Consider the following 21,906-nt stretch of genomic DNA (forward strand, 5'->3'; position numbering starts at 1 on the left):
AAAATACATATACTAAAGAAGATATTAAATACTGAATTTATACTACCTTTACAAATTAAAGTTTTGAATTTTTGGAGAAACTTGAGCCTGATTTTGCAAACAGAGCTTCATTGTTTAGTGGAAAAGCTTATTGAGGCTGAACTTACATTCTGTGAAATACACAGACTTTAATACACTTTTGATCATTTTTGACAAGTGAACAAATAACCCCCAATCAAGATATAGAATATTTTTTACCCTAAAATGTTTCTTTGTGCTTGCAACCAGTCAATGCCTGGCTCCTAGAAGCAGTCACTTGATCATAGAATAATAATATCCATTAGTGTGGAAAGGACTTCATATAAATGGAATAACACAGTATATACCCTTCTGTGTCTGGCTCCTTTTATTAAGCTTAATATTTTATTTTTTTAATTTTAAGTTTTTATGAGACATCAATTTTTGAAATACATAACTCTTATAGCACAAACATGGTTATTCACAGATTCTTTTTACAAAACATTATGCCATTTGCAACAATACTGTTAAGATTGTGATCTAAATACCTGTCAGAATTCAAAAAGGATTCATGGATCTGTTCTCCAGAAATCCACAGTACATGACATAAATAAAATAGGGCTGAACGTCAGGGCTAACCCCCACATCAAAATACTAATTCTCTATCCCAATGGTCAGAAGGTAATGGTCCAAATCCATCTGCTGGCCTGTTTTTGTACAGCTGCAAGTTAGACATAGTTTTGACATTTAAAAAAGGATTGTTGAAAAACAAAACAAAAACTAAACTAAACCAAGAATATGCAACATAGACATATGTGGCCTGCAAATATTGACTATGTGGTTCTTTACAGAAAAAGGTTGCTGACCCTGCATTGTATGAAAGTGACTGAGAGAAAGTGACTGGTACATACTGATGAGTATGTTATGGGCCAATACCATCATAAGCTTAATATTTTCAAGATTCATTCAGTTTGCTGCACGTATCAGTAATTTGTTACAGGCATCCCTCATTTTATCGTGCTTCACTTTATTAGACTTTGAAGACATTGCACTTGTTTCACAAAGTGAAGGTTTGTGGCAATCCTGCACTGAGTAATTCTATCGGCACCATTTTCTAACAGCATTTGTTTATTTCACGTCTCTATGCCACATTTTGGTAGTTCTCATGACACCTAAAACTTTTTCATTATTGTTACAATTGTTATGGTCATCTGTGATCAGTGATCTTTGATGTTACAATTGTAATTGTTTTGGGGGCACCATGAACAGTTCTCACATATCAGGAACTTAATTGAGAAATCAGCTCCACTGGTTGGCTGTTCCCTTGTCTCTCTTCCTCTCCTCGGGTATCCCTATTCCCTGAGATACAACAATATTGAAAGAAGGCCAGATAATAATCCTACATTGGCATTTAAGTATTAGTGTAAAAGGAAGATTCACGCATCTCTCAATTTAAATCACAAGCTAGAAATGATTAAACTTAGCAAAGAAGGTATATCAGAAGCTGAGGTAGGCCAAATCTAGGATTCTTGCACTAAACAATTAGCCAACTTGTGAATGCAAAGGAAATATTCTTGAAGGAAATTAAAAGTACTACTCCAGTGAACATAAGAATGACAAGAAAGCAATAAGAATGACAGCCTTATTCCTTATAAGGAGAAAGTTTCAGTGGTCTTGATGGAAGATCAAACAAGCCAAAAGATTTCCTTAAGCCAAAACCTAATCGAGAGCAAAGCCCTTACTCTTTTCATTTTTATGAATGCTAAGAGACGTGAGGAAACTGCAGAAGAAAGGTTGGAAGCTAGCAGAGGTTTGTTCTTGAGATTTAAGGAAAGAAACCATTTCCATAGCATAAAAAAGCAAGCAGCTTATGCTGAGGATGTAGAAGCTATAATAAGTTATCCAGAAAAACCTAGCTAAGATAATTAATTAAAGTCCCTGCCCTAAACAATAGATTTTCTATATAGATGTAACAGCCTAATATTGGAATAAGATGCCATCTAGGGCTTTCATAGCTACAGAGGAAAAGTCAATACTTGGTCCCAAAGCTTTAAAGAACAGCCTGACTCTCGTTAGGGGTCAGTGCATCTGGTGATTTTATTTTATTTTATTTTATTTTTGTCTTTTGTCTTTTTTGTTGTTGTTGTTGCTATTTCTTGGGCCGCTCCCACGGCATATGGAGGTTCCCAGGCTAGGGGTTGAATCGGAACTGTAGCCACCGGCCTACGCCAGAGCCACAGCAACGCGGGATCCGAGCCGCGTCTGCAACCTACACCACAGCTCACGGCAACACTGGATCGTTAACCCACTGAGCAAGGGCAGGGATTGAACCCGCAACCTCATGGTTCCTAGTCAGATTCATTAACCACTGCGCCACGACGGGAACTCCCATCTGGTGATTTTAAATTGAAGCCAGTGCTCATTTACCATTCTGAAAATCCTATGGTCCTTCAGAATTATACTAAATCTACTCTGCCTTTGCTCTATAAATGGAACAACAAAGCCTAGATGATAGTACATCTGTTCACATCATGGTCTACTGACTATTTTAAGCCCTTTGTTGGGACCTATTGCTCAGGAAAGAAAAAATCCATTCCAAAATATGGCTGCTAGTTGCCAATGAACCTGGTCACCAAGAGCTCTGATGGAGATGTACAATGAGACTAATGTTGCCTTCATGCCTTCAAACACAACAACATTTTGGAGCCCATGGATAAAGGAGTAATTTTGACTTTCAAGTCTTAAGTCTTATTATCTAGGAAATATCTTTTGTAAGGTTATCATTTGCATGGATAGTGATGAATTTGGGCAAAGTAAATTTAAAAACTTTTGGAAAAGATTCAGAATCCTAGATGACATTAAGAACATGTGTTAATTCATGTGAAGAAGTCAAAATACCAACATTAACAAGAGTTTAGAAGAAGTTCATTGCAACCCTCATGGTTGACTTGGCAGAGTTCGAGACTTCAGTGGAGGAATTAATTACAGAAGAGGCAGAAACAGCAAAAAAGACTAGAATGAGAAGTAGACCCTGAATACATGACAATTGCTGCAATGTCATGTTAAACATTTAAAGGATTAGGAGCTGCTTCTTATGGATAAGAAAAGAAAATCATTTCTTGAGATGGAATCTACTGGTGAAGAAACTGTGAAGATTGTTGAAATGACAACAAAGAATTTAGAACACAACATCCACCTAGTTGAAGGAGGAACAGCAAGGTTTGAGAGGACTGACTTCCAATTTTGAAAGAAGTTCTGTTGTGGGTAAAATGCTATCAAACAGAATTTCATGCTACAGAGAAATTGTGAAGAATTGATGTGGCAAACTTCATGGTTGTCTTAAGAAACTCAGAGCCAACTCAGCCTTCAGCAACCATCACTCTGATCAGTCAGTGGCCATAAACACCAGGGCAAGACCTACACCAGCAAAAAGGCTCCCTGAAGGCTTAGATGTTGGTTAGCTGTTTTAGCAATGAAGTATTTCTTTAGGGTATGTGCATTGCTTTTTAAACATGATGTTATTGCACATTAAAAGCCTACAGTCTGTTGGTTTGTATAAGTTGTTTATATATTCTAGAGATTAAGCCCTTGTTGGTTGCATCATTTGAAACTATTTTCTCCCATTCTGTAAGTTGTCTTTTTGTTTTCTTTTGGGTTTCGTTTGCTGGGCAAAAGCTTTTCAGTTTGATGAGGTCCCATGGGTTTATTTTTGCTCTAATTTCTATTGCTTTGGGAGACTGACCTGAGAAAATATTCATGATGTTGATGTCAGAGAGTGTTTTGTCTGTGTTTTCTTCTAGTGCTGGAGGGGTTGTGGAGAAAAGGGAACCCTCCTGCACTGTTGGTGGGAATGTAAACTGGTACAGCCACTATGGAGAACAGTTTGGAGATACCTTAGAAATCTATCCATAGAACTTCCATATGACCCCACAATCCCACTCTTGGGCATCTATCCAGACAAAACTCTACTTAAAAGAGACACGTGCACCCGCATGTTCATAGCAGCACTATCCACAATAGCCAGGACATGGAAACAACCCAAATGTCCATCGACAGAGGATTGGATTCGGAAGAGGTGGTATATATACACAATGGAATACTACTCAGCCATAAAAAAGAATGACATAATGCCATTTGCAGCAACATGGATGGACCTAGAGAATCTCATACTGAGTGAAATGAGCCAGAAAGACAAAGACAAATACCATATGATATCACTTATAACTGGAATCTAATATCCAGCACAAATGAACATCTCCTCAGAAAAGAAAATCATGGACTTGGAGAAGAGACTTGTGGCTGCCTGATGGGAGGGGGAGGGAGTGGGAGGGACTGGGAGCTTGGGCTTATCAGACACAACTTAGAATAGATTTACAAGGAGATCCTGCTGAGTAGCATTGAGAACTATGTCTAGATACTCATGTTGCAACAGAACGAAGGGTGGGGAAAAGTTGTAATTGTAATGTATACATGTAAGGATAACTTGATCCCCTTGCTGTACAGTGGGGGAAAAAAAAAGCCTACAGTCTAACAATTTTCTAGGTGCTGGGAAACCAAAAAATGTTTCCCAGACCAAACCTGCAATGTGTCCAAGGTATACTTAAAATAGAGATATCCTGTTGGACCTCCATCTCTTTTTAAGTTTTTAAATTTAAATTTTTTTGTTTGTTTTTTTTAAGGCTGTGCCTGTGATATATGGAAATTCCAAGGCTGGAGTCGAATCAGAGCTGTATCTGCCTTTGCCACAGCCACAGCAACACCAGATCCATAACCCACTGAGAAGGGCCAGGGATCAAACCCACATCCTCATGGATACTAGTCTGGTTTGTTACTGCAGAGCCTCAAGGGGAACTCCCCTCCATCATTTTTTAAAATGATACTTTCCTTTTTTCTTTAATTTTCACAGGTTCCTTTGCTGAAAATCATTTCACTGCATATGTGTGGATTGTATTTTTTTAACTTTCTGTTTTGTTCCAAGAACCTATTTGTTTATCTTTTACCAATATTGCACTGTTTGGATTAATGTAGTTTAACAGTAAGTATTAAAATGAAGCTCAGTTCTCAAAATTTGTTTTTACTTTTTCAAAATTGCTTTGGCTATTCTTGATCCTTTCTGTTTCTATAAAGGTTTAGAACAAACTTGTTATTTTCTACACGCAGTCTGCTATTATTTTGGCTGGAACAGCATTGACTCTAGTGCATTTGGATATAATTCCCATAATAACAAGATGGAAGCTTTCAATTAATTAACATGGTTTATTTTCCCATTTCTGTCTTTAATTTCTCTTAGCAATGATTTTTAGTTTTCAATATAAAAGTTTTGTGCATTTTTTTGTGAAATTGATATTTATGTATTTTATCTTTTGGGTGCTATTATAGGATGGGGTTTTCTTTTAATTTAAATTTTCAGTTTATTTCTAGTATATAGAAAAATTTTAAGTTTTGGTACATTCTTTAGTATATTTCATATACAAAATTATTCCAACTATGGAAAAAACTGCTTCTTTTTCCTTTACAAACTTTATACTTTTCATTTTTTGGCAGTCTTATTATGCTGGGTGGGACCTCTAAGAAACTGTGTGATAAAAAAGATAAAATAGGAGTTCCCATCATGACACAGTGGAAACAAATCCGACTAGGAACATGAGGTTGCAGGTTTGATCCCTGGCCTCACTCAGTGGGTTAAGGATCAGGTGTTGTATTGATGTGGTGTAAGTTGCAGACGTGGCTCGGATATGGCATTGCAGTGGCTGTGGCGTAGGCTGGCAGCAACAGCTCCAGTTAGACCCGTAGCCTGGGAGCCTCCATATGCCGCAGGTGTGGCCCTGATAAATGACAATAGCAACAACAAAAGATAAAATAGCAACAATGAACATTCGTATCTTTTTTTCCAGTCTTAGGAGGAAAGCATTTAATATTTCACTGATACTAGTAATACATTCATCATGGATGACTTTTATTAGATTGGGAAATTTGCTTTTATTTCCAGTTTAAGATATTTTCATGTATGTGAAATACGTTGAGTTTTGTCAAGTGATTTTCTCAACTCACATGATTTTATTTTTCCTTTTAATCTGTTAATATGGTTAATTACATTGACGGATTTCCCAAGGCTTAAATATTCTTATACTCCTGGGATAAACCTCAGTAGGTCAGAATGTATTATTCTTTTATGTTTCATATATATAGAGAGATTATACAATCCTTTTCTATTACTGGGGATAGTGTTCTGTAACTATCAGTTGAGTTATGTCTTCCATGCCTTGGTTAACTTTTTTTTTTGTCTGCCCTTGCAGCATTTGGAAGTTCTCAGGTCATGGATGGAATATGAGCTGGAGCTGTGACCTATGCCACAGCTGCAGCAACGCTGCATCTTTAACTCCCCGTGCTGGGCCAGGAATCTTGCCTCCACAAACGAGATGGGTTATTAACCCACTGCGCCACAGCAGGAATTCCCTGGCTAATTTTTTGTCTAGTTGTCCTATCAGCTGCTGAAAGATAAGTGCTAAATTCTTCAACAACAATTGCATATCTGTGTATACTTTTAATTTTGTCACATTTAAAACTGTTATATTCTCTTGATCACCTTACCCTTTTACCATTATGAAATGCCTCTTTATCTCAATAATAATCTTTGTCTTGAAGTCTACTTTTGTTATAAAATACAGTCATGGTGGATTCTTAATGATTAGTATTTGCATAGTTTATCCTTTTCCATGCTTATACTTTCAAATTTTGTGTCTTTTTGTTTAAAGTGTGTTTCTTGTCAACAACATACACATTGGTCTTGTTTATTCTTAACCAGTTTTAAAAATCTCTGGCTTCTAATTTGTCTCTTTAGTCCATATGCCTTTATTGATATATGTAGATTTTAATCTACCACAGAACTCTTTGATTTATATTTTTCTGTCTGCTCCTCATTTTCTGCCTCTTTTTTTTGTGTGTGTATGAATTAAGTATTTTTAGGTATTTGCTTTATTTTTATTTTTCATATTAGTTATTATCAGTAGTTATATCTCCTTGTTTTTATCTTTTAGTGGTTGATCTAGAGATCACAATATGCCTTTCTAACTTGTCACAATTAAAAATTGTTATACTACACAATGTAAGAATCTTAAAATGATATATTTTAATTACTATTCTCACTCTCTGTGCTCTTGTCATATATTTTACTTCTAAATATGCCAGAACCTCGTATTACATTGTTATTTACTTTAAAAGGTCAATAGTTTTTAAAATGTGTGTGTGTGTGTGTGTATTCCAAAGTACTTTATATTTATTGACATGTTTCCTCTTTCTTGTGTTTTTTTCTTCCTTCCTGAAGAACTGGGTTTCTGTCTGGTATTGTTTTTATTTGAGTAATATAACTTATTTTAGTATTCCTTATAGTAGAGCTCTGTCTGAGCCAATTTCCTTTACTTTTGCCTTTTTGAAAAAAATCTTTATTTTACCTTCCTTAATTTTCAGAAAATAATTCCACTAGATGTAGAATTCTAGATTGATTTTTTTTCTCTTTTTAACACTCTAAAGATGTCATTCCACTGTTTTCTGGTCTCCATTGTTTCCAGCAAGAAGCTGTAATTTTTATTGTTGTTCCTCTTTATGCAATGTGTCTTATTTTCTCTGGCAGCTTTTAAGATTTTCTCTTCATGTTTTGTTTCCAGCAGTTTGATTATGATGTTTCTCAGGGTGCTTTTATTAGTATTTCTTTGTATTTATCTTTCTTGGGGTTTGCTAAGCTTATTGAATCATGGGTTGATGTCTTTCACATATGTTAGAAAATTCTAGGCTATTCAAATATTTCTCTTGTGGCACAAATTATGTGCATATGTATGTGTGAATATGTATGTGTGTGTGTATTAGATATATTGAATGCAGAGTTTAATAATAAAAATAAATTGTCTAATACCATATGATATCACTTATAACTGGAATCCAATATACAGCACAAATGAACATCTCCACAGAAAAGAAAATCATGGACTTGGAGAATGGACTTGTGGCTGCCTGATGGGAGAGGGAGGGAGTGGGAGGGACTGGGAGCTTGGGGTTATCAGATACAACTTAGAATAGATTTATAAGTAGATCCTGCTGAGTAGCATTGAGAACTATGTCTAGATACTCATATTGCAACAGAACAAAGGGAGGAAAAAAAAATGTATGCATGTAAGAGTAACTTGATCCCCATGCTGTAAGCGGGAAAAATAAATAAATGAATAAATAAATTGTCTGATTGGTTTCAATTTGATTTCTTCCTCTGCTGTGTCCAGTCTGTTGATAAAATCATAGAAATAACTCTTTATCTCTGATATATTTTTCATTTCTAGCATTTCCATTTGCATGTGGAATTGTCCATCTCTTCAAATGTGTTGTTCACTTTTTCCATTCTATTGTTTTTTATGTTTATTATTATTTTAAGACACCTATCTGATAATTCCAATAGAGATTCTATTTACTAGGTCTGGTTCTATTTACTGTTTTCTATTTAAGAAAGAGTTACTTTTCCATGTGTCTCATGACTTGATTTTGATTGAATTCAGACATGATAAATTGTCAATGAATGGTAGAATCTGAAGAAAATACTAATATCTAGAAAATGGTAGACCTTTTTTTTTTGTCTGGCAGACCATTAGTGAGAAGGTTTGGGACAATCTAATCTGTAATTGACCTAGATCTGGACATTTTATCATTTTAATTAGGTTTAGTTAACACAGGCTCCATATTATTTGATGGGTGAATCAGAACCTTACCTGTAGCAGGATTTGAGGTATGAGTGTCTGGGAGGGATTTTATCAGTTCTTCCCTCCTGCCCTTAACTTTAGCAGCCTCTGTTTGCTTTTCTTCTGCCTCTCAGCAATCCTGCACTCTCCCAATGCCCATGGCCCCTGCCCTGTACTCAGTGCTAGGTCTGGGATTTCTCTCGATACCTGTGTTCTGCCCTTGGACTCCAGTGAGCCCTATGCACTTGTGTTTGTGGTGAAAGATATCTTCTGCAGCTCTCTGGCTCTTTCCCTAGTAGGGAGAAGGACCAAACCTGGTGAGGTAAGGTCGTTTTCTTTCTACAGCCACACCCTCAGCATATAGAAGTTCCCAGGTGAGGGGTCAAATTGGAGCTGCAGCTACAGGTTTATGCCACAGCCATGCCAACACAGGATCTGAGCTACGTCTGTGACCTACACCACAGCTTGCAGCAATGCTGGGTCCTTAATTCACTGAGTGAGGCCAGGGATCGAATCCCTATCCTCATGGACACTATGTCAGGTTCTTAACCTGTTGTGCCACAACATTGAACTCCCCCTGGTAAGGTAAGGTCTTTCAGTGTCTGTGGGAGTTTCTCTCAGCTCTCCTTGGACCTCAGCAGGCTCTGCCCACCTGCACAGGGGGGAGAGAGGGGAGGCTTTCCTTGGGTCTCCAGCCCCTGTCCTCAACCCCCACCACAGATGGACAGCTACTGCCTCACAATCAGCGCCAGGGTCTGAGAGCTGGGAGAGTTCCCTTGGTTTTCCTGCTCTGACTTCTGCAGTCTCCACACAGGGGTCTCTCGTCAGTCTTGCCATACCCCAATCAGCCCTGTGGGCACTTAGTGAAGGCTTGTGGAAAGAGTTGGTGTGTAGGGGCAGATCCCTCTCTGTCTTAGCTCCTGCGGATTTAAATCCCTTTAAAACTTCATTAAATACTTGCACCTCAAAGTTTATAGCAACGATATTCACCATAGCCAACACACAGAAGTGACCTAAATGTTCATCACCAGACGAATGGATAAAGAAGGTATGGTTCATATATATAATGGAACACTACTCAGCCATAAAAAAGAATGAAATAATGCCATTTGCCAGAATATGATGGACTTAGAGATTATCATACTAAGTAGGTCAGACAGAGAAAGACAAATATCACATGATATCACTTACATGTAGAATCTAGAAAGATGATACAAACGAGGAAATTCTAGTTGTAGTGCAGCATTAACAAGCCTGACTAGTATCCATGAGAATGCAAGTTCACTTCCTGGGCCTTGCTCAGTGGGTTAAGGATCCAGTGTTGTCAGGAGTTGTGGTTGTAGACGAGGCTCAGATCCCGTGTTGCAATGGCTGTGGCATAGGCTGGCAGCTGTAGCTCCTATTTGACCCCTAGCCTGGGAACTTCCATATACTACAGGTGTAGCCCTAAAAAGCTGGAAAAAAAGTGATACAAATGAAATTATTTACAGAAATAGACTCACAGATATTGAAAACAAACTTATGGTTACCAAAGGGGAAAGGGGGGCAGGGATAAACTTGGAGTTTGGGATTAGCAGATACACACTAAAAATACATAATCAAGAAGGTCCTACTGTATAGCACAGGGAACTAAATTCAATTTCTTGTAATACCTTATAATGGAAAAGAATCATATATATATATGTGTGTGTGTTATTTTGCTGTACTCTTGAAACTAATACAACATTGTAAATCAACTATACTTCAATTTTTAAAATTTGCACTAAAGTTTCAGCTATTTTTTTCTTTTCAGTCTCCTCTTCAAGTCACAGTGCTGCCAAGGATAAAAGCAGGTCTCAAGGAAGATGTTGCTACTTTTCGGATTTTTGTTCATTAGATTTCTTTACAAACTGAATATCCTTACAGGCTTCAAAAATTATGATTTTACGGATTAACTGGCTTGTTGTTGGGGTGACAGAAAAGTTCTCTTGTGACTTTCCACATCCCAAGTGGAAGAGGAAGTCACCATAGCTTTTTATATCAAGTTTTATGTTGAAATGGTTGCAAGCAAATCCTAATTGGCTTTTTAATGTACTCTCGTCAAATTCCCATCATCACCACTGAAAACAGTCTCACAAAGAAGTGATAAAATATTTGAAGCCATTTTTTACAAGCATTCTCACATTTGCAAGAGTTAAAGTTAGGTTTAAAAACCTTAATAGTGCTTCCTCTTCTTTTATTGACACAAGGGACATTACATTTTATTTTGTAATAATGAAACCAGGGTTCAAACACAAACTATCTTTTGCATACCAAGTATTTGAAAATAACAATGATGCTCCAGTTACAGAACATGGATGGTAAAGCTTTCACTGTGAAGATATCTGGATTGCCAGTAAGGGCACAAAACAACACATTCTTTTCTGTGTGAAATAGAGGTTTGGGGCTACACTGCTCAGAGCTGTGCCTTTCAGGGCCTCTTGTCACCTTCGCCCCAACAAGGTGCACCTTCACCTGTGAGTCCCGTTCTGTGAGCACCTGGAATATGAACTCCAGTTTGGTTTATGGGTCCCTTGGCCAAGATGGGCAGCTGAGTGTTTTGAAGCTGGCTGCCAATGTCGAGGTCTACATGGAACCCTTCTGGATGCCACCTGAGAAAACCATGGGCCCACTATTAAACCTCACCATGCTTGCGCCACCCCTCAAGGAGCCCTAAAAGAGGTTTCTCTGACTATAAGAACTGAGCCTTGTGTTTCTGCCACTCCAGGCATCCTTGGATGTGTAGATGGCTGAGAGAATCTCATAGTTCACTTTAACCACTGGACCACACCATTTGGGGAGCTCAGAGGCATAAGTGGTCCATAGTGTTTCAGGGCCTCCAAACTCTCCTCCTCTTCTCTCACTTACTCCTCTGTTCTGAGCTCTGTTCTTAACTTGTAAGGTTGCCAGATAAAATGCTGATAATAATTTCAGGAAAACAATGGGTGATGTTTTCATATATGTATGTCTCGAACATTGCAGGAAACATACAAAAAATTATTCATTTTCTACATGAAATTCTAATTTTACTGAGAGTCCTATATGTTTGTTTGCTAAATCTGGAAAGCCTGCTCACTTGGATATAGCCAGTGATAAGGCAAACTCCTGGTGTTAGCTGTGTTGAGTTGATCAGTACATACAACCTCTGTATCTTCATTAGCTCCACTATCAGATAGGGTTGGGTGAGAGTCCAGTGAAATAATGAATTTAAGTGTTGTGGTGTATTATAAATTGCTTTAGCTTTGCAGAGATAAGAGATAGCATAAGGACTACAGAAATGTATAAGTCTAGTTCAATGCCTAACTGTAACAGAGAAGCCCAAACCCATTCCATATTGGATCTATTCTTTTAGTTCTAACCCTTGTATGTGGTTGTCTGTGCTTAGTCTGAAACTTTTGTAAAAGAATATTGCCCATAGCATGAAATATCTCAATATTCTGCCTTCTAGGCTTAGCCTTGTCCATTCATACAGAAACAAATAGTTGCAGAATAGAAAATAATCGGAAGTTCCCGTGGTGGCTCAGCAGAAGAGAATCCTACCAGGAACCAAAAGGTTGGAGGTTCAATCCCTGGCCTTACTCAGTGGGTTAAGGATCCAGCATTGCCATGAGCCATGGTGTAGGTAGGTCACAGATGTCGCTTGGCTCTGATGTTGCTGTGGCTATGGTGTAGGCTGGCAGCTGTAGCTCTGATTCAAGCCCTAGCCTGGGAATCTCCATGTGCTGCGAGTGTTGCCCTAAAAAGCAAAGAGAAAAAAAAAAAGAAAATAACAATCATCTTGGAGGTTTACAGGGACACTGCAACCAGACCTACTTGGACAGCTGCAAGAACAAAGGATTCCAGTGCCAAGACGTTTGCAACAACCAGCCACATCCCTCCCCTTTCATTATAAAAGAAGCCTGAATTCTAACTGGGGTAAGATGGTTCTTTGGGACACTGGCCCACCATCTTCTCAGTCCACTAGCTTTCCAAATAAAGTCTCTATTCCTTGCCCCATACCTTGTCCCTTGGTTTACTGGCCTGTCTAGTGGTGAGCAGGATGGGTATGCACTCAGTAATATAACCACTTAGAGCATTCCTTTTACCTTGCTCTACTTTTGGGCCTTGTGTTCGTCCAGGGAGGAGATCAGATAGTGTAGTTGGGGAGTTCTAAACTTGAGACCTCAGTTTGAATTCTGACCAGTTCACTAGCTGTGGGATGTTGGATAAATGTCTGGCTACATCTGAGCCTCAGACTTCCTCTTTGCAGACTGGAGGGACGGCTAGTACAGAGCTCATGGGGAGCTATGTGCTCACACTCGGTAGCATCAGCAGGGAGCATGTGTTCACCGTGTGAGCAGGTCATTCCTATGTTGCATCACATAGGAGACTGCCTCCTCTACCTTCTTACAAGCATTTCTCTAAGATATGAATAGATGTTCTGTAGGCAAAAAAGTTTCTATGATTATAAGTTTGGGAAATGCTACTCATTTTGTGCCCTTTTGAAGCTTCACAGTGTATATTTGCACATCAAAGCTACTGAGATGATTCATTGCAGGAAACTTGTTCTATTTATTTACCCAGGATTCCTTCAGCTTATTTATACATGAAACATCTTTTTTTATGGCCCATCTATTAATATTCTATGTAACTATGTTCACCTGTCAGCAGGCTATTAAGAAATCTTTCCGATGCAAGAAGAAAGTCAAGAGGTATTAATGTTTGCAGACAATGGAACAAGAAATAAAGGTTGTGGGATATCATATAAAGTGAGGAAAAATCAATCAAGAAAGTACAAATAGCGATAAAATTTTATGGAAGTTAAGGGTGGGGAGATTGCTGTTATAGGTGAGCTAAACCTTTCTACTAAAGAGGGGAAGTCAACTCTCAGAGTTCCAGTCATGGCTCAGTGGTTAGTGAAGCTGACTAGCATCCATGACATGGATTTGATCCTTGGCCTCGCTCAGTGGGTTAAGGATCTGGCAGTGACATGAATTGTGGTGTAGGTCACAGATGCAGTTTGGATCCCATGTTGCTGTGGCTGTGGTGGAGGGCAGCAGCTGAAGCTCCAATTTCAGTCCCATACTGAGAACCTCCATATGCTGTGGGTGTGGCCCTAAAAAGACAAAAAGACCAAAAAAAAAAAAAAAGAGTGGACGTCATCTCTCAAATAGCATACAAATAATGACATAAGCACATATTTTTTGTGGGTAGGACAGGAACTACCCAAAAAACTGAAAACATAGATACAGAGGAGCATGAGACAGAGACACTATTTTCCTTCACCAATCCCTCTGTAAAATCTGACTTTTAATAGTATGTGCATGTAGGAGTTCCTGTCGTGGCTCAGTGGTTAACGAATCTTACTAGTATCCATGTGGATACGGGTTTGATCCCTGGCCTAGCCTAGTGGGTTAAGGATCCGGCATTGCCATGAGCTGTGGTGTAGGTCAAAGACACAGCTCAGATCCCAAGTCACTCTGGCTATGGTGTAGGCCAGCAGCTACAGCTCCAATTCAACCTCTACACTGGGAACCTCCCTATGCCATGGGTGCAGCCCTAAAAAGACAAAAGGCAAATATATATATATATATATATATATATATATATATGTGCATGTACTATTTGGATAAACATCTACAAATAAGAAAAAAGAAACCTTTGAATTTTCAAAGTCTTTAGACTTGGTTAACACTAGGCTGGGGCAACTTACAACTGATGAAAAAGGAATTTCTTGGGACTAAGACCCCCTCCAATGCCTCCCACATCCATAACTTGACAACAAACAGAGCTATGATCAATCATTGGCAGCCAGCTGGAACTTCATGCATGGCTCTCTACTTGATCTCTTTCAATTTTGTGCTTGCTTTAAGAATCTTCCCTCCCCCCTTTTCCTCTTTTTCACATTTCACGCCATCCTAGAGTTCTATATTGCGGTGTAAGATTAAAAAGAAACTAATAAGCCCAGGGCAACTGGCTGATTGGTGAATTCAACTACCATACTATCTAGACAATATTATGACTATTCCTTCCAGCAACTCCACGTATGCCTGCTCCTTTATAGCATTTTTTTTTTCAGCAAAAGCATTCTGAAAATTCACTAGTCATCCTAAGATAAGAAGAATTTCAAGATGCAGCAAGCTTTAGAAAGGGGATCCAGATGCATTGTCTAGGTACTCTTAAATTACCACAGCAAGTCAAGGTAGCCTGACTGACTGATTAAATGATTCATTCTGCTTGGATTTAATTTCTGGCTCTTTTTGAATTCAGCTGTGGTCTAGATGAAAGCATTAGTCTTTTGCCCAGAAACATGAATTTGGTTTACATCTGCAGCTCCTGGTAGGGACCAGTTCTCATCCATCAAATCTCTGCTCATAATTCACCCTTTTTTATGAACCTTATTTCCTGCCCTCCTCCACATTTACTCCTAATTGCCTATAGGTCTCACACACACCTTTTGTGCCCAAACTGCCTATGCTGTATTATAACCTGCTTACCTTTTTATCTTCAGATACATTTACTAGAAGGTACATTTTAGACACAAAGATGGCACGTATAATTCCCACCCTTTGAGTGTGGGCAGGGCCTGTGAATAAAATGGATTATCACACATTGATCAGGTTACTTTATAGGGCAAAGGGGATTGGAAAGGCACTTTGTGATTACCTGATGTTGAGTAAGGCTGTCATAGCAGACGGCAGCGACCCAGCAGTGCTGATGCTTTGGTTTTAGCCCAAAGAGACAGATCCTGGACTTTGGACCTTCAGAACTGTAAAGTAATAAAAATGTTATTTTAAGTATGTGGTAATTTTTTTTACAGCCATGATAGGAAACTGATAGAAACCTCGAACCCTGCCCCGTTCAACATGATCTTGGTGACTATCAATCACTGTGCTCATCCTACTTCCTTTCCAAAGAGAAGATACGACCCAGATGTATCCTGGAGTGTGAATTTTATTTATTTATTTATTTAATTTTTTAATTTTTTTTTGTCTTTTGTTGTTGTTGTTATTGTTGTTGTTGCTGCTATTTCTTGGGCCGCTCCCGCGGCATATGGAGGTTCCCAGGCTAGGGGTCGAATCGGAGCTGTAGCCACTGGCCTACGCCAGAGCCACAGCAACGCAGGATCCGAGCCGCGTCTGCGACCTACACCACAGCTCACAGCAACGCCGGATCGTTAACCCCCTGAGCAAGGGCAGGGACGGAACCCGCAACCTCATGGTTCCTAGTCGGATTCGTTAACCACTGCGCCACGACGCAAACTCCTGGAGTGTGAGTTTTAAATGAACTGAAATCAGGATCAGAATGGAAGGCAACTGGAGCTAAATCATCCCGGTTCAACACTCGAAATAAGGCTCTTAAATGAATTTCAACTGCTGAGATCCCTAGAGACTAGACCTTCCCAAGGTTGGTTGTTCTGATTATACTTTGAGCCAGTTAGTGTCACAGCATCTTGATGAATTCCTTTTCTTTTCTTTTTTTTTTCAGTTTAAGCTGTCCAAATGAAATTTCTTTTTCTTGCAGCCAAACCAACCAACCACTACCAACAAAACCCTCTACAAGCTATTATTTTGTTGACACTTACTATCTTCATCAAATATTCTCTCCAGCTTTAATTCCCCTCCCAAATATTGTGCTTTGTCTTTAAATACATTTTGAAGATACACTTCAACCCTTTATGATACCTCTTACAGTAATTTTTGGAGTAGCTATCTTATACCCACTTCATTGAAGGTTTCAGATACAAAGGGTTAATTCACCCAATGCCACATGGCTATTTCCTGGCAGTGCCTGAATTAAAACACAGGTCTCTCTCTCTCTTTCTTGTGCATGCTTTTTTTTTTTTTTTAAGGGCTACGAGTGCAGCACATGGAAGTTACCAGGCTAGGGGTTGAATCGGCGCTTCAGTTGCTAGCCTACGCCACAGCCACAGTCACAGCCACAGCAATGCTGCATCTGAGCTGTGTCTGTGACCTACACAATAGTTCACAACAACACCAGATCCTTAACCCACTGAGTGGGGCAAGGGACAGAACCTGCAACCTCATGGATACTAGCTGGGTTCGTTTCTACTGAGCCACAATGGGAAATCCTTTAATTATTTTTAATTTTTTTTAGGGCCGAACTTACGGCAGACGGAAGTTTCCAGGCTAGGGGCCCAATTGAAGCTGCAGCTGGCAGCCTACACCACAGCCACTGCAACACCCAGGGCTCTTATTTTCTTTCTTTCTTTTTTTTTTTTCTTGTCGTTTTTTGTCTTTTCAGGGCTGCACCTGAAGCACACAGAGATTCCCAGGCTAGGGGTTGAATCGGATCTACAGCTGCCAGCCTACACCACAGCCACAGCAATGCCAGATCCTTAACTCACTTAGCAAGGCCAGGGATTGAACGTGCAACCTCATGGTTCCTAGTTGGATTTGTTTCTGCTGCTCCACGATGGGACCTCCCGGGGCTCTTATTTTCAAAGATCCATTTGCTTGGCCACAAAAGTCTATTGCTTTAAAGTAAGTGATGTCTGCCAAAGATGAAAGAGGTATTCCTCTCACAGGGTACAGAAGAACCTAAGGTTAAGGGCAAGGAATAGGCAATGCAGCGGTGGTAGATAGGGAAGCAAAGGGAGGAGGCTATTTTCAAAGAGGCAGGAAAGCCCCTGGCTAGAGGATGAGTCAATCAACCAATGTCAGTTGTTCCTCCCAGAACTGTGTTCTGTGCCATGATATTGGCACCACATATTAAACAAAAAGAACGGTGAGAAACAAGACAACATTTCTGTTCCCACAAGTCTCAGTAATCTACTCTTGAGGATAAGACCAATAGTAGCAAAGGAAAGGGCTGTTGGGAGGATTCCAGGAGAGAACATGAGGACATCTCTCAACAGTCCTTGTTTAGCCAAGGTTTGGTCTTAGCCTCAAGGTTTGCTGAGGCTAAATAAATATTTGCTCTAATTCTAGGCCTGACAAACCCCTCTGTCAAGGAAGAGATTCTTCCCTTTAGATATACTGGTGCCTCCACCTAAGATTTGCCCCCTCTTAACAGCCTTGATCCAAGGTTGCTTGGTGTCCTGTTTTCCTGTCTGAAGTCCATCTTACTGTTTTCCTTTCTCAATTCCTTGGAGAGCTTTTTACTTTAGGCTCTCACATATCACCAGCAAAGCCTGTTGGATAATGTGGCAGGATGGAGTTTTCTCCTTCCATCCTCACCCCAATCCCTCCCTCCCAGAATTGTGTGATCAGAAGATCATCTAGGGTCTAAAGGAAGAAATATGTACATAATAATGCATCAGGGCTATACTTTTTAGCACCATTAGCCAGAGAAAGATGGATTGTCTTTGATGTTTCCTACTGAGATTGTATTATTCAACCTAAGTTCCTCCAGAAAGACTGGAAGGAACTAAAACTTTCTCCAGCACTATCTGGGGGAAATTCTTAGAGTCAGGGTCTAGGCAAAGAGATGGAGGATGGGGGAAGGGCAGAAATAAAAAGATGAAAAGAGACACAATGGAGAACTGGGTGGAACAGAGAGAAGGTGGAGACACAACAAGAAGGACCAGCAAACTCCATTTATTCTCTGGATATTTATGGGTATGTGTGACACTACAGGGAGTCTGCTCATGGGAAAAGATGGCCCTTGACCTCAAGGAATTCACATGACAGTGAAGATGCAGACCAGAAACAAGTGAACAAATGGACAAATTTAATGATATCGAGCATGGAAAGTCCTAAGCCCAAGGTATGAGTGGATGATGCACAGAGAACACCTGAGAATGAGTGTTGGGGAAATGATATTGGATTGGGGATGTGGAAGGTCTCTGAAGAGATAAGAGTCAAGCTGAGATGTGAATGATGAGCAGGCAGCATGTGGATATGAAAAAGAAAGAGTGTTCCAGGCAAAACCAAAACCCAACTGCGAGTCAAGATGGAGGTGCAGAGCAAGACTGGTCCAGGTCGATAGAAGAGAAGTACCAAGTACCAACGTCTCAATGGTCAATGGCAGCAGACCTCAGGCAGAGCTGTTCCAGCTCCACCCTTTGCAGCACAGGTATAGGAAGGATGGTCCATGGTGAGAGTTTTCTGTAAGATAGTGGACCCCACCAGTCTCCCCTCCCAAATATCCAGGGGAAGCACAGAGATAATGGTGCCTTTTTACAGATGAGGAACCATAGGCACAGAGTAGATGCTGCTCCCAGAGAAACAGAGCAAGTGAATAGCTGAGCCAAGAGATCAAACTCATCCCAGCCACCTACTCTTTCCCTTAAGCCACACAAATGGCCTCTGCATCCAGATCCTGGGTTGCCTGCTTTCAAAGCACAAGCTGCTCTTTCCACTCCGTCTTAAACCTTCAGCGACATCTTAATATTAACACTTATTATGTGGCAAATCTATCATTTCGCTCCTGTTTCCTGTCTCTTCTTCTTTCCTTAGGAAGTCAATCCTGCCTCCCTCCACTTTGTTTGCTTAGCAGCTGGCCACTCCAGCTGGCCTCTAGAGGCAGGGTCTTCTTTGGCTAGAAGGGAACAGAGCCACTTTATGTCTAAGAGAAAGAGAGGTAGGCTTTAAATCAGTGTCACTTACCAAGTACCCAGGAGCATAAAGGTGGTGGGGGCCTAGCTCTAACCCCACCCCCTTTGCTTATCCCCACATCCCTACTTACCCTGAGGCCATATAGCACAGGGATTCTTGAACTTCACAAAAGGTACTAGAATTCTGCGTGGAACCTGGTAAGAAGGCCACTTCTAGGGTGCTACCACTCTAGCCAACTCTGATTCAGTGGCCCTGGGATGGGACCCAGGAATCTGCAATTTAAAAGCCCTCTCCCTTGATTTGTTTTCTCTCAGTCAAATTCAGTCTGATTTGAGTGACAGAAATAGTCTGATTTCTTTTTTTTTTCTTTGAAGGTTTTCTTTTAACTGGACTTGCAGCATGTAGAAGTTCCCAGGCTAGGGGTTGAATCAGAGCTGCATCTGCTGGCCTACGCCACAACCACAGCAATGCCAGATCTGAGCCTATCTGTGATCTACACCTCAGTCTGTGGCAATGTTGGATCTTTAACCCACTGAGAAAGGCCAGGATCAAACCTGCATTCTCATAAATACTAGTTTGGTTCTTAACCTGCTGATCCACAATGGGAACTCCCTGACTTCATCTTTTATTTATTTTTTTCCATTTATTATTATTATTTTTTCAATGGTTATTTCCCCAATACAATTTTTTTTCTACTGTACAGCATGGTGAACCAGTTACACATACATGTTCTATTTTTGCACATTATCATGCTCCATCATAAAATGACTAGACATAGTTCCCAGTGTTACACAGCAGGATCTCATTGCTTATCCGTTCCAAAGGCAAGAGTTTATATCTATTAACCCCAAGCTCCCTAACCACCCCACTCCTTCCTCCTACCCCTTGGCAACCGCAGGTCTATTCTCCAAGTCCCTGATTTTCTTTTCTGTGGAAAGGTTCATTTGTGCCATATATTAGATTCTGGATAGAAATGATATCATATGGTATTTGTCTTTCTCTTGCTGACTTACTTCACTCAGGATGAGAGTCTCTAGTTACATCCATGTTGCTTCAAAAGGCATTATTTCATTCTTTTTATGGCTGAGTAGTATTCCATTGTGTATATATACCACATCTTCCTAATCCAATTGTCTGTTGATGGAAATTTGGGTGTTTCCATGTCTTGGCTATTGTGAACAGTGCTGCAATGAACATGTGGGTGCATGTGTCTCTTTTTAAGTAGAGTTTTGTCCGGATAGATGCCCAAGAGTGGGATTGCGGGGTCATATGGTAGTTCTATGTATAGATTTCTAAGGTATCTCCATACTGATCTCCATAGTGGTTGTACCAGCTTACATTCCCACCAACAGTGCAGAAGGGTTCACTTTTCTCCACACCCCTTGACTTCATCTTTTAATCAAGTACATGTGTCACTATGAGCTTCAGAAGTATTTAAATATAAGTTAAATTTCATATTGAGTAAAAATAAGATCTTAAAACTATTGAGCAATAAATTAAAGGATTCATATTGAAGAAAGCTAAAATGATATAGATATAGATGATATATTCACCTTACAGTGAGTTGTAAAAACAAGTAAAACAGCAAGTTGCTATTTCTCATTCATTATAAAACACAATCCAAAGGCTCAATATCAGTGAGTATTAGGGACCATCCCTTTCCAAATGTCACAGAATCAAGAAGGCCTAGACAGTATCTGAAAATCAGTGAGGTTTCTCTAATAGCCTGCCTGCTGTGGAGGCCCCAAGAGTTACCTTTTCTAAATGCATCCTTGAATATCCATTGAATCTGACAGGTATCCCTTGAATCAGACAGCTCCACTGCTTCCTGGCTGGGCCTGGGTTCTGGGAACTTGGGAAAGGGGGGCAGAAGGCTGGGACATCTGGGCCAAGTGCCCAGCCTCTCTGGGTGACCAAGCTGTTAATCCCTCCCTCCCACCTGGCAGCTTCTTATGGAGGCCTCTGCAAAGGTGTGTGGTGGTCAAGAATACCAAGGGAAAGTTAAGAATTCTTTTCCTTACCCATCATTGAATCACTCAGGAATCTGCAATGATAGTAAGTTCACCTGAGGAGTTCCCGCCATGGTGCAGTGGGTTAAGGGACTGCCAGCAGTGGCTCAGTTCACTGTGGAGGTATGGGTTTAATCCTGCCAGGCACAGTGGGTTAAGGATCTGGTTGTTGCTGCAGCTGTGGCATAGGTTTCAGCTGCAGCTTGGATTCAGTTCCTGGTCTGGGAACTTCCATGTCACACAGGTGCAACCATAAAAAATAAGTTTACCCGAGGAATTCTGACCTAGGTGGTCCTTGGACAGACTTCCAGTAATGCTAACTTAGGCAATATATTCTGGATTAATTTGTTCTTTCACTCACTCATTCATCCACAGTATTTATTCACCCTTACTCTATACCAAGTGCTATTTCAGATACAGAAGAAGGAGGAGTGGTCAAAGTAGGCAGAAGTCCTGCCTGCCTAGAGCTTATGTTTCTCTGTCATTAGGTTGCCAATAAACATATTAACAAAGAAACACACATGACTGTGTCAGGTGAACATGGGGAGAGGGTTGTAGGTGAAAGGGAAGAGGGGCACCTTTATAAAGGGTGATCAGGCCTCCTGGAGAAGATGTCATCAGGGGCAAGGCCTTGGGAGAGCGAGGCTGTTCTCCAGGGAAGTG

General features: G+C 40.1%; 1 long non-coding RNA gene across 1 annotated transcript in view; it reads right to left on the reverse strand.

Moving 5' to 3' along the window:
- Positions 1-210: 210 nt before the first annotated feature.
- LOC125122346 (uncharacterized) overlaps positions 211-21,906 on the reverse strand; it is a 76,237-nt gene continuing 54,541 nt past the window's right edge. Inside the window, exons 3-4 of the long non-coding RNA XR_007133771.1 lie at positions 15,381-15,483; positions 211-718 (exon numbers count right to left, since the gene is read on the reverse strand). This is a non-coding gene — a long non-coding RNA (uncharacterized LOC125122346). The remainder of the gene's footprint in view (positions 719-15,380; positions 15,484-21,906) is intronic.

Source organism: Phacochoerus africanus, chromosome 3 (assembly GCF_016906955.1).
Source record: "Phacochoerus africanus isolate WHEZ1 chromosome 3, ROS_Pafr_v1, whole genome shotgun sequence".
Classification (NCBI taxonomy): Eukaryota; Metazoa; Chordata; class Mammalia; order Artiodactyla; family Suidae; genus Phacochoerus; species Phacochoerus africanus.